Source organism: Lepidochelys olivacea (assembly GCF_965140295.1).
Source record: "Lepidochelys olivacea isolate rLepOli2 genome assembly, chromosome: 1".
In the NCBI taxonomy this organism is placed as follows: Eukaryota; Metazoa; Chordata; order Testudines; family Cheloniidae; genus Lepidochelys; species Lepidochelys olivacea.
Window position 1 is genome coordinate 46,572,082 of NC_140411.1, and position 14,560 is coordinate 46,586,641.

Consider the following 14,560-nt stretch of genomic DNA (forward strand, 5'->3'; position numbering starts at 1 on the left):
CTAGGGTGCTGGGAGTGCTGCCACACCCCCTGGCTTGAAGTGGTTTCCATTATATCCCGGGTTTGCAGTTTGGTTCCATGGCTTTCAGCACCCCCTCTATACAAATTGTTCCAGCACCCCTGCCCCAGTGTAGATGGAGTTAGATCAGTGGAAGAATTCTTCTGCCGCCTGAAGAGATGGTTAACTACATGGATGGAAAACCCCATTCAGTCACTGTAGAAAGTGTCTACACACGGTGCTAGGACAGCACAGCTGCAGCATCATAGCTGGGCTGCTGTAGTGTAGATATACTCTAAGACTACTGGGGAGAGGAGAAGAGCAACAGAGGAATATAAGAATTGGCTGCATATTAATTGTACCTAAGGAAAGAAGGTTGTTTAATTACAGATAAAGTTGCTCAAATGCAAATCCTGCCAACGCAGTCATTAACAATCAAGGAAATCACCAACCGCAGAAACTTTCATTCATACGTTTACCACCCACACACCATAGTGTCCAAACACACGGGGGAGAGACAGGGGAGAATCTTCCCTTCCACTATAAACACCTGGCACTTTCACCATATAATCACAATGCACACACAAAATTCCTGCAAGTCACACTCTGCCTTAACTCCGAACACAGCTAGATTTTGATTTATTCTCCGCAGATGTGTGCATCTTGGTGAAGTCTTCAGTGTGTTATTAGTACATGAACCAATAGGAGATTGGTATTCAGATTGTTCACAGAATATAATGATCTCTGCAGTGGAACTCAAGAGTCCTTGCCAAAATTGCTATTGGCATTTTTAATGACCATATGCAGTCAGGACTTGATTTTACGTCCACTCCAAAAGGCACAGGAAAAGTCTGGACAAATGCTATGTTGGGGCCTTGATCCGCTACCCATTTAGAGTAAAGATGGGTCACCAGCACCATTTTCTACAACACCCAGATTCTCCATGAAAGGCTTACTTGGTGACTGTGCAAAAACTCAGGTGAAGAACATATTTTAGAAGAAACACAAGATTTGGATTTTGTAGTTTACTGAATAGTCACAGGCCCAAGACATTAACCCCAACACAATGAAGCAAGTAGGATTAAGCCATCAAAAATATAATGATCTCATTGTCATTTGGGTTGAAATAGCCCCGAGAAACTAGATGCAATGCCACAACTGATTTTGTCTTTTTGTGAAAACGAAATGTGGGGGAATGCCAAATGCCCTAAGGCTCTGAATCCTAAAATAGGTTAGCAAGTGCAGTGCAGAAAAGTGGAAATTATTTAAGGAACAGCTGGGAGACACTTTCATTAAAATCCTTCACTCCAAGCAGAGAAAAAGGGTCATGAGACACCAGGATGGTTCAGCAGTGATGTGCTGAGTAGTGTGAGCAATAAGCAGGAGATTATAAAAAATTGATGCAATCAGATAAGGAAGAAGATTGGGGCAGGGGAAAAAAATGAAAAGCAAAAGCAAATTAAAAAGATAATTATAACAAATGGAAATTTGTGTCAGCAAATTAGATTGCTGCACCATTATTTACAGAATGGGAAAAATGACCCTCAGCCAGTAAGAACACAAGCTGTTCATTCAGTGCACTGGTAAAATACTGGCCTTGTATGGGCAAGCTTGTTTCAAATCATAACACTTAGCTTTTATGTGCCATGGTGCTTTTCATCTTTTACATGCTGTACAAATATTAACTAACCCTCCCAATATGGCAGGAGAAAGAACTACCCTGCGTCAAGCTGTCATGCAGTGGCTCAAGAACGCGACTGCCAACTTCTAGGCAGACTGTGAAGAAGCAGGGCAACAACCCCAAATTGGTTGCGAGTTCTATACTTAGATTTCACCAACCAAGTGTTTAAACTCCTGATGTACTACATCAGCCTAAACATGGAGTTACCGACAGTTCCCTCTAGTACACCGATTTGTCTTGCCACCCAGGCAAGCTTACCTTTATCCCTTACACAAAGGATCACAGCAATATTCTGGTTACACCTGGTCCCAAAGGACCAGTCACTTACCCCAGGTCAGTTGCACTTTATATCTCACACCAAAGACAATGCTTGGAGCCAATCCAATAGTAAACTATCTAAAGATTTATTATATAGGAAAAGGAAACAAGAGAGTTATTGTCAAGGTTAAAGCAGGTGAACACACAAATGAGGTTCCAATCTTAAGTTTCAAAAGGTAATAGAAGCTCTAGCTGTCCTTTAGGGCGAACTCAGGCTAAGCACTGGGGTTTTCTTGCTTATGTCTGGAAAATACTGCCCCTCAGAGTCCAAGCAGCATAGAGATCCCATTCCTCCTTGACAGGGGTTTTTATTCCCTCCCGCTTCTGCTCTGAGCTGCAAACTCAACTGATGGGAGGAATTCACTTGTATAATTCATCTTCATGTGTGGGGAGGAGAGTAAACAACAAAGTCTTTGGTCCTCTTTAATGTTCCATGCTAGTCCGTCTGACAGCTCATATCTCCCCATACTGGAGGGGGGTCACAATCTAAAGGGGAGACACGTGATCACCCCACATGTCTCTTCTGCCCAGTGACATCCCCCACCCTGTGCTGCTGGGCTCTCCCCGCCCCACATTACCTGTCCTTCCCTCCCTGCGCCTTCCCCATGGCCCATTCGCAACTCTCCCAGCAGCCAAGCGGGGAGCAGGATGGAGCCGCTTTTGCCTGAGAGCCTGGCTGGGAGGCAGTGGCGGTCCATTCCCTGCCTGGGCTTGACTGCTGGGGACAGGGGTCAAGCATTCGGAGGAGGGTGAAATGGGGGGCTCCAGCTCACTTGGCCCCCATCCCCAGCATCAGGGCCTGGGTGCGGGGCAGCCCACTGCCAACCCCGCTGCCGGGGACAGGGGCTGGGTGTGCTGGAGCCCCCTCTCCCCCGGCATGTTTCTGGCTCGCTCGGCCCCTGTCCCTGGCAGCTGAGCCCGGGCAGAGAGGGGGCCACCGCTGCCTCTCAGCTAGGCTCCCTCAGGCAGAAGTGACTCCGTCCCGCTCCCCGTCCAGCTGCCTGGGAGAGCGGCAAACGTGCGGGGGAGGGGGGGAGGGCATGGGGAGAGAAGGATAGAGCCTCTTTCCCTCCCAGCTCCCGGCAGGCCATCTGGGGCGGGGCTCTTGACCCTCCATGTGCCGCCCATGCATCACCTCTGGCTGACAATGGGACTTCCTTGTTGGGCAGGACATAACATCTTCTGCTGGAGACCAGCACTTTACACTAGTCAATGTCTCTCTCTTGTCCAGTGATCTGCAGTCACAGAGGCTAACAATACAATTGCTCAAATATTACCCTCCAATATGGGATACAGATGTTATGAGTGAGATTAGTGCATGCAACAAGTCACAAGCATTCAATAATGTCTAACCACTAAACACATTCTTATAACAAATGCCTATTTTACCAATACTAACACACCGGGGAGCCGGACTGGTTTCAACTACGTATCCGTCAATGTTCTGTTGGGATGTGCGGACACTGGCATGAGCTGGCAACTTGTCTGCCAGCATCACACTCTCATTTTAGAGAGAAGAGAACTGAGGCCCAGTGAGGTAAGCTGCTAAAATGTGCCTCTTACAAAGCAAAGCCACTTTGGGGACGGGGAGAAGCAGCAGTTGTATTAGGAAGCACAGTGCCCTTGGAAAGCATTATGCCAAATAGGTGATGGGTGAGGGGCAGTGCAGTGAGCAGCAGGACTTTCTGCGTGCTCAGGAAGGTAGTAAATCCCCACCACCCAGACCTCTCCTGTCAGTTTTTGTCTGTGCAGAGGTTCCAGAGCTAATGCCCCATTCTCACTGGCCCAGTCACTTTTTACTTCTAGAGCTAGGAGCACAGCAGGCAGCCATGGGTGGCCTCCCTTGGCTGCCTTGTGCTCACCAGCGGTGACAGCCAAATTAGGGTTACCTCTCATTGATGTGAAGGGGCTTCCTGCACCCTCCACTACCACACTATGGCAGCCATAATTGTTCCCTAGGATAAAACTGGTAACCAGCCTTCTGATGAATAGAGCAGCTCACCCTGGCTCCAGCATCCTCCAGTATCTAGATTTCTTTTAATTTTAATCTACACCAGTAATTTTAACAGCCAAATTCTGCCCTCAAATGCAAAATCCTTCTCTGACCTGTCTGCTCCAGCTGTTCAAGATCACTTCTTCCACTCTGCTAACCACACCAAACAAACCCTCTGTATCATAGTATCATAGAATCATAGAATCATAGAATATCAGGATTGGAAGGGACCTCAGGAGGTCATCTAGTCCAACCCCCTTCTGTATCAGAGCACTCCTCCTTGCAGCTGAGTAAGGGTGGATGCCGCTCCACCAGAACACTTTGACAAAGCTTCACAAGTCAGTTACTGGAGTTCCTCTTATTAAAGAGCAACCCAAGATGCCCCTTCTCTTTCAGGGGCTGAGAGAGCTGCTTCCATAAACCTTCCTGCCCTGCTAGCCCGGAAGTTATTTATTTGGCATATGCAATCTGGTCAAGCCAAGCCAAGCCAAGCCACAGCGTTCTTATTAATGATGTTCAAGGCATGAAGACCTCCAGGAAGTTGTCATTTTGCAGTCCTCAATGTGTCATGCATTGTGGCTACCCACATTGACATAGTGAACTGTCTCTAAAACATTACCAAAATGCCGCTGCAGCACAAAGTCTGCATCTGGTATGAAACCGATTCTGAAGGCTCCATTGCCTTTGCAGTAAATCAAACCCAGGTTGATGTTGAGTGGGGTCCGAGACAAGATAATTATTTGTCACTTTTTCTGTGAACCATGAAGCTTGCCACGCATCCTCTACCATAAATCCCTCACCCGGTAAACTTATCCACAATGGGTGCCATGAGGGCAGATGACCATGTGGTGGACTAAACAAGTCTTTAATTAAAGATAGGAGTGGCATATCTAGCAATTTCTTCAAGAGCTTTACTACACATTCCACTCTGCAAACACTGGTTGGAGCAATATTGCAAAGAACCAGTAACCTTAGTAGAGGAGTAAATTTAAGTGTGCCTGAAATAATATGCATGGTGGAATTAATTTGTACGTTGATCATCTTTATGTGAGACGAGCAAGACCAGACTGAAGTGCAGTACTCTGCCACCGAATAACAGATTGCCAAGGCTGAAGTGCATAATGTTTGTGGTTTGGTGCCTCATGTCATTCAAGCCAGTTTTCTGGGCAGGTTCTTGTGCATTTTGACCTTAATCATTGTCTTTGTAAGATGGTCACGATATTTGAGAGTTCTATCCAACTTGACACCTAGATAGACTGGATGTGAATCATGCTTTATTCACTGACCATTGAGAACTATATTCAGCTGTCTGCTCACTTGTGCATGATGTAAGTGGAAGACACTTGACGCAGTCTCACTTAGTATCAGGAGCTATCCATGACAGTAATCGGCCACCATATGTACATTCAGAACACTGTCAAGTATGTCAGAGGAGTGTGACTGAGTGCCAGGCATATGTCGGCTGTATAAACAAACCTGTGAGACGTGGTATATGGTAGGTAATTCAAATATCAGTTGAATAATATTTTAGGCAATACTGATCCTTGCGGGAGGCCATTTTCTGGTGCCTCCAAGCACTTGTTCTATCACCAATATGCACACAGAAATGGTGCTTTCTCAAAAACAGAGCCATTGCACATACTAACCAACTTGGCACAGTTCTAGACAATTTCACCAAAAGGCCTGTGTGCCAAACCGTATTGTATGCTGTGGTCAGGCGCAGGAAAACTGAACCAGTCTTTGGCTTATGTTGGAATCCATTTTCGATTAAAGTTGTGAGTGCCGGAACTTGATCACATGTTCCATGACTGCAGCAAAACCCAGCTTGCTCTGGTGCCAAAAGTGAGGGATGGAGCTCATGTCCTGAATCTGGATGCTCTGGGGGGCAGCATGCGGACTGGCTACTGTACTGGCTCAGCTGGCTTGTTTCTTTCTGAGGTACATGCCTGCATCATAGGTCTCTTTGCAATGATACTCACCAGTATTGGATTCATATGAAAGCATCTGTTTGGATCAGTAACATTTGCTGCACCATTGCTCCCTGAGACATAAGCGCTTGAAACATCACAGCTTTTAAAACTTTCTGCAGGAACAGCCACATGTTTTGGACATGAGGTCAACACAGGGATTACAATATGAGGCTCTGCTTTGAAATAGTCCCTGTTGCTGTCTCTCGGAGCATCTACCACAATCACATCGTGCTGACTGAGGTGGACTTTTGTCTTGCTCAGCCGTTCTAGGCAGACGGTCCTCAAATGCTGGGAAGCTGGCTCTCTTTTCCAAAATTTGATAAAATAGCGGCTGTCCTGCTGAATGCATGTGTGTAAATGATAGAACTCTCCAGGGAGTAGCCAGACATTTTGGCACTCTCCCCAGGAAACCAGTTCAGACCCTTTGACAACTTTAGGTCCAAGTTTGAGTGCCTCTCATCTAGGTCTTCCACCCTCTGCTTGTAGAGGCAAAGATATTATTATCGCTTAGTACTGGGTCCATCTCCAGTGTCTGTACTTATTCATTTGTGGTCACAACAGGCACAAATGGAAGCAGGTGACTGAACTGTTCAGTTGTGAGGTTGCACCATGGCTATTCAGACAGGTCAGCCCTACGGGGGTGATGCACAGGAAAGGCCCAGTTAGCATCCAGATTTGCTACCCCCCACCCCCAGGAGTGGGTGGCACCTCGTCCAGCCCTGATTCATGCCCCAGCCCTTAGAGACAATCCTTATCCCAAAATTATGGATCCAGCTTGCCAACTTTCCTTACCTACATTGTTCTAACTACCAGAGGCTGTTCACCTTGGAGACCTGCTGAGCATGGCAGCACATATAAGAGGCTAGGGGAGGCTAAACCTGCCCAAAAAAGGCCAGCCATGCAGGGGGGAAATGCCGAGGGTGTGGCACGGGTCACCCCTCGGTAGGTGCACTGGTGCACAAGAAGTAAAGTTCCTTAGAAGTTGGGGGGCACACTGGTGCCTGGACCATGGACCTACCCACACTCCACCTCAACCCCACTCATCCTCTTCCCCCAAGACCCTGCTCTCACTCCCCCTCTTTCCATCCCCACACTGCCTCTTCCCCCATGGCCTCACCTCATGCACTGCCCGCTCCTCTCCGTCTCTTCCCCAAGGCCTCACCTCACCCACTGCCCGCTCCTCTCCATCTCCTCCCCAAGGCCCCCCCCTGTGCCTGCCGCTCACTCCTCTCCACCCCCCGTCGCTCGCCTAAGGCAGAAAAAAGTGATGGGTCCATGGCCCCCTGGTCCCCACTGTTCCAGGAAGGAGGCAGAGAGGAGTGAGCAGTAGGCGGGGGTTGGGGGTTGGTGAAAAAGGCAGAGAGGAGCAAGCAGCGGGTGGAGGGGCAGAGTGAGGGTGGAGAGTGGGTGAGGCCTCAGGGAAGGAAGCCGAATGGGGGCAGGACCCTGATCCAGGCGCTGGTGGCTCTTCCGACTTCTAAGGAGCTTTTGTTCTCCAGCCCAGCCTCCCCAAATGCAAGTGTCACGTGCTGCTTATGCTGCTGAGGATATGGATATGGCCCAGCATGAGATTTACACCATCTCCCCCAGATTTTCAAGGACCAGTCAGAGCTCATCGGACACCGCTGGAACTGTGACACTTTCCAAGGCTTGGGCCCCTCTCTCAGAGCGAACCCATTCCAGGGTGCCCTGCCCTTCACAAAGAAAAGAAAACTCTCCCTGGGGCTCCCGCTGGCTTCTCTGTGATCGGTTGCATTACTGCACTGGATATCTCGCAGCACCCATCTCCGCCACTCCGGATTTGGGGATCTGAACTCGACACCCCTTTGATTGGCTGTGGGCAACGGAGGCCATCGCCCGTCCCTTAAGAAGGGCGCTCGGTTTGTGTTGCAGTGTTGTTGCTGGAGCACATCTCCAGCACTCAGAACGCTTGGCTTTACTTGTTAGGGGGCAACAGGTACCCTGACATCACAAATACAGTGTATATGGCATCCGGCGATGTGTATACCTTCCCCTTTCCTGTGCCTGGCAGTGTGGAGACAGAGCTCACTGGTACAACAAACCATTCTATGCCATATGTCAAGGGCTAGACCATGGGACTTATGGCAGAGCCATGCATAAGGGGCTATGTGGAGCTGCATTGCCCCATGGGGAGATTGTCCTGATGAGACCCAACTGTCAGGCCTGCCTTGTGCACATGGGGGCGCATGTTGCACCAGGCTGGCACAGATGGGTTCTCCTGCACACCAACCTCGCTTGGTGATCTTCCTTCCACCTTGTTAGTGTCTAGCTCCCTCAGGCAGCTGAAGCAAGTAGTTGCTGCACTGTCCAGAAGACACGGTCTCCTATTGTGGGAGGGCCTTGCACAGCCACACAAGATGGGGAAGCTTCTTCTGCATCCCGACTTGCTTGCAATCAGGCCCTAAAGCAGTGCACCCTGCACAAGCAGCATGGGCCTTCACCTCAGGAGCCAGACGGCTACACTGCAGGGGCTGCATGTGGCTCAAAAGCTGCAGTTTAGCCATCCCTGACCTATTGTCTTGAGGAAGCTTTCCACGTTGCTAGGCAGCATATTCTGCCATACCACAGAGTTCTTTAATTAATCTCTTCTTCACCACAACTACTCTCCACCCAAATCCAATTTTAGATTTTAAGCAATCGCAAAACATGGGGGTGTAATTCTCTAACAGGAAAGCATTTATGCTGTAAAAGGTCCCGTAAGAGATCTTGGGAAATAGTCTGATGTAAAATAATACTTCTAATTATCAATGACTGTAACTCCTTGCTATTTCCTTTGACTGTTAGCTCCATCTTGTGGCTTCTAAATCACACTAGGTGTAGTTTATTTTTAAAAAACATCAAGAGCTAAGGTTGACATCAAATGTTACTTTTCTATTTGCAAGTCCCCTAACACTCAGTAGAAAGACATCTTCTCTTCAGAATGTAATGATATTTGAAGTACTAATATTGCCTCCCTTATGAGAAAACAGTATACTCAGAAGGAAAGCACAAATCAAATACAGAGCAACCTTGATCACCCGAACATCACTACACCCAAACCTAAAATTAGGTCACATCCCCAGTTACCTTATGGTTGTGGCGTCCCCCAAAGGCTTTCAGATAATTGGTCTTCTATTGTAATATAGCAGTCATTTATTTACTGCATTTAATTCCAAAAAGCTTTAAAAGCAATATACATACAGTGCTACTAAATTACAGCCACTTCTGAGATGGAGAGGGTCAACCAGACAGGCCCATTGCCCATGACTGAACAACTGGGAGAGGGAAAGTTTTGGTTGAGAAGATCTGGGTTAACTCCTGTTCTAAAAAGCCCTATAGGATCTTTAACGTCCAAGGAAGGCAACTCACTGCTTAAGGTCTTACCCAAAAGACCCTCACGCAGTAAACTGGATGGGATTTCAAAAAGTCTAAGTATTCAAAACCAGATGGTAAAGTCACTCAACTATCCTCTCTTGGAGGATAAACAGTTTGCACAAATGATGATACTACCACCTGCTTTCTCTAGTTACATCCCTGCAAGGAACTTGCTTTATATTTTGCAACCCCAAGCACTCTAACAGCTCAGTAGAATGGAACGAATACTTGATTTTTTCAGTTTCAGGGGCCAAACTGAAAAACCTGAAAATAAGTTGCAGGTGGGTTTGAACCCAAGTGGAACTTCTGCACCAGGTTTTGCATACAAACAATAAAATCGACCAGCAGATGTCACTTCTGCACCAGGTTTTGCATACAAACAATAAAATCGACCAGCAGATGTCACTTCTGCGCCAGGTTTTGCATACAAACAATAAAATCGACCAGCAGATATCACTTCTGCGCCAGATACAAAACGTCCAAAACATTCAAAAAAAGGTTCAACATTTGGATTACACTTGAATGAACATTTAAAAATGTGATGAAAATGGAAAAATGGAGAAAGTGAATAAGGAAGTGTTATTTACTCCTTCTCATCACACATGAACTAGGGGTCACCAAATGAAATTAATAGGCAGCAGATTTAAAACAAGCAAAAGGAAGTATTTCTTCACACAACACATAGTCAAACTGTGGAACTCCTTGCCAGAGGCTTTTGTGTAGGCCAAGACTATAACAGGGTTCAAAAAAGAGCTACATAACTTCATGGGGGATAGGTCCATCAATGGCTATTAGCCAGGATGTACAGGGATGATGTCCCTAGCCTCTGTTTGCCAGAAGCTGGGAATGGGCAACAGGGGATGGATCACTTAATGATTGCCCTGGTCTGTTCATTCCTTCTAGGGCACCTGGCATTGGCCACTGTCGGAAGACAGGATACTAGGCTAGATGGACCTTTGGTCTGAGCCCAGTATGGTTGTTCTTACGTTCTTATGATTAGCAATGAGGTTTTATTTTTAAAAAAGGGAACAGGTTAACTGGGAAGCACTGAAATGCCCCACTAAGGAACAGATATTTATTGTCAGTGTGAAATGCAGGATGATCCCCCTAAGAGGTTACAAGTTCATTTTAGCTCTTCCTGAAACCCATTCTCTTTGTGGCCTTGGAGAAGTCACTTACCCTCTCGTTACCCCAGGCTGTAAGGGCCTGCTCCTGCTCCCATTTAAGTCAGTGGGAATTCTGAGCTCAGTGGGAGCAGGTCTGGGCCCTGAAATGGTGACAATGACACAGATGTTATAAAGGGGAGTGAGTGTTTTAAAGCATTATGAATCTCTGAACATAGCTACATATGAATAAATAATTTTAATATTTATTTCTAGAGCTTCAACAAGGGGCTAGATCGAGAGCCTTGGGAGTGACATTCTCTATTCACTCCTCAATAGGCACAACCAACACAGCAGCCCTTCAACCTGCCCCCACCATCCTACCCACTGAGCCTGAGCAGTCATTTGGAGGGCCCAGCTCTCTGCCTCTACGTGGGAGGGTAGTTAATTCAGTCTCCATCCCTGTTCTGTCTTTAGCCTCTCTACCACCATGGTCAATGAGAGTGCCAGTTGTGGAGGGGTTTATTAGTGACGGGGAACACATACCTAATAGGAAGTGAACATCAACTCTTCTCACGTAGGTTGCCGAGCAGCCATCAATTGACCATGATTCCTGTTCTCTACCAACGTGTGAAGATTTGAGCTACATATCCCAGTGTCAACCCTCCAAAATTATGTATCTTGCATTAATGAAACTTTCTGCTATTTTTTCCTTTAAAAATCAATTGAAAGCCGCTCAACATTGTCCGGCTTAATTATTAATGAGCACAGAGCTGGCTAATAGTATTTGCCCAGCCTTTCTGTAAACCGTTTAGAAAAAAAAAAGAGTCCCTGAGAGTCTAGTATTGATTTGAAATATCAACACACCTCTTGCCCCCGGAGTCTTACTACAACAAGTTTGGAGATAGCCAAGATTACGCCCAGCTCAATTTATCATGAGGTAATTCTGGTTTCATCCATGCTCTTGATGCAGTTGAGGTATGGCAGAATGCCAGTTCTTTTGGCTAAACCTTTCCCATTGAGGGGTAAAATTATACTCTCCTGGGGAGACCCATATGGGAGGGATTTAGAGGGACTAGAAAACTCCACAAGGTTCATCTCCTGGAATTTCCTTACAACTGCCCCCTTATGTAAGAGGGCTTGGAGCTGAGTATGGAAGAGACAGGGAAGGACCTCTCCTCTCACAGACAGTTGTCTGCTCTGCATTCCCCCTCCATCCTTGTCAGCACAATTCCTGCAGGAGCTGCTGCTGACATAGGCCAAGCACTCTAGATTTAGGAAACTCCTTCTCATAGCCTGATCCACTGCCCACTGAAGTCAATAGGGGTCTTTCCATGGACTTCAATCTGCTTTGGGTCAGGCCCTTGGAGAGGGTCCCCATGTGGAACATCACTGAACACTCTTAAGGAGCACTCACAGGGCTGGACGGCCACACGTCAAGGGAGGGAGATGTGCTGGGGAAACCCTCCCCTGAAAACCTGCAGAGCAACCAGCTTGTTGGGAACACTGAGGCATGGCCACTAGGTAACTCGAGGGGATGAAAGACCACGAGTGTCGATGAAGCCCCCTCGCACTAGGCCCCTGTGTCCTTCCCCCCACCCCTGCCTGGAGGCACTTGCAGCAGCTCTGCGTGCTAGGCCCAAGTGTCCTTGGCCCCCCCGCCTGGAGGCACACACAGCAGTTATGCTAAAAGTCTGCAACAGTATGTTGCAGAGTCAGACTGCCTAAAACTAAGCAAAGCCAAACAGGGGAAATATAAAAAAACAATGCTGAATAAAGCAGCTTTATGTATAGTTTAACAAATAATACAAAAAATCAGAAAACTAGCTAAGAACTGGATTGGCTGGCTATATGAATACTTGGAGCAGCTTGCTATTAAATAAGTATGCTAAAAAAAAAATGTATAAAAGCCTGTGTAACTTCCTGCTCTGTTGTACAGGATTTGAAATTCAAATATCCCTGTACCTTTTTGAAGCTTCAAATAAACTTTTCTGCTTCTCCACCCCGTTGTGATTATTGGGTGCAGCACACCGGGTAACGAACCAACTCAAGCTGTTGTTCAGCCTCTCGGCACTGGGTGCCGGCAACAGCTTTTGGCGTCCCTGGGTGGGCGACGAGGCTGCAATTTAGCCTTGCCCGGACCCCTCCTGGAGGTCGAGGATTGCGGCGAAAACCGACACCCAGCGCGCACCGGTGAGTTCATCGGGGGCCTCGGAGGAGACGCGATTTGATCGACCCCAGAGGGCACAACGGTGCAACGCACTCATATAGTGGAGAAGCTGTTGTGGACGGCGGTGAAGAACCGGTCCCTTAGACATGGGGGAGGAGCAGCTGCAGGCCACGGTGAAAAACCGGTCCCTTGGATAAGGTAGGAACCTTTTAAAATCCGGATTATATGCTCTGTTGGAACCTGGGGACGCCCAGAGTTACCCTGTAGGTATGGGACAGGGACAGAGCTCAGAGGTTAGGGCACGGTGTACGCCCCTAGAGTGCATTCTAGCAAACTGGAAGGTATTTGGTGCGGATCCAATGACTAAGAGCCAATTAAAACGATTCTGTACAGTTGACTGGCCTCAATATCAACTAGAGGACCAGGAGTGGTAGCCACCAGGAGGGTCAATTAATTACAACACGATCCTTCAGTTACTCCTGTTCTGTCAGAAAACAAAAAAATGAAATGAACATATGTATGCGCATTTGTTTCTGACTTTATGTACTCGACCAGATATTTTACAGCGCTGTAATCTGACTCCAGCTGGTTCGGTAGCAGCTAATGTTAGTCCCCAGACCCCCACCCCCACTGTAATGGCAGAGCCGGTGTCCCCTTCGGCCCCTACACCCACACCTTGTAAGTCCCCAATGGTTGGCCTATACCCCTTAATTACCGAAACTAAAGTCGCCCGGTCTGGATCAGACAGGCGTCCTGCCACAACTATGCAGGTTTATACTCATGTGCCCTTTAATCCTGTGGATTTGGCTGCTTTCAAAGCACAGGCAGGAGAGTTTTCCACCAACCCAAGCAGGTTTATATCAGTCTTTAAGGGGTGCCTCAGTAGTCACAAGCCGATTGAGACGACTGTAATATCCTCCTGAGAACCCTGTTGTCTGAGGTGGAGAGGGATCAGGTTACAGCTAAGGCAAGGGGAGCGTCAGCGTTCAAGCAAAAAAAAAAAAAGGAATCTATCTGTCAAGTTCCTCTCCAAATAATTGTAAGCGGCTCAGGGCATATCTGGGTATGGCAGGCTTTTGCAGGATATGGATCCCAGAGTTTGGACTGTGGGCTAAACCCCTGTACGACTGTGTAAAAGGAGTGGATCTACCCCTTCTATTGGACCCCAGAGGCTGATAGGGCATTTAAAATCCTGAAAAAAAAATGAATGGAAGCCCCGGCTCTGGACCTGCCGGATCTCTCTAAGCCGTTTCAGTTGTATGTACATGAACGAAGGGGGGTGGCCCTAGGAGTGCTTACACAGCTGTTAGGAGCATGGAGACGTCCCGTGGCTTATTTTTCTAAGCAATTGGATCAGGTTGCAAAGGGTTGGCTGGCATGTTTACGGGCGGTCGCAGCTACTGCCCTAGTGCTTGAGGAAGCCGAGAAGCTAACATTGGGAGGGGTTATGCAAATCTATACTCCCCATACGGTCCGAGCCTTATTGAATGCAAAGGCAGGGCTTTGGCTCACCCAGGCTCGGATTGCTCGGTACCAGGCTAAGCTGTTAGAGAACTCTGAAGTCACCTTACAGCCTTGCCCCTCCCTTAACCCAGCCACCCTCTTGCCAGAAACAGAGGAACAGAAACATGACTGTTCAGAGATCATAGATGCCCAGTACTCCAGCCTTCCGGATTTAAAGGATGTACCCCTCCCAAATGCAAATTATAAGTGGTACACTGATGGTAGCAGTACTGTAATAAATGGGCAAAGGAGGGTGGGTTATGCTGTTGTGACCCTCCATGACACTGTGGAAGCTGAAGGTTTGCCTGCTGGGACCTCTGCCCAGCTTGCCAAACTAATAGCCCTGACCCGTGCACTTGAACTGTCAAAAGGAAAGCGGGTCAACATTTTTACTGATTCAAAATATGCTTTTGGTGTGCTGCATGCTCATGCTGGCAGGGAAGCACTTAT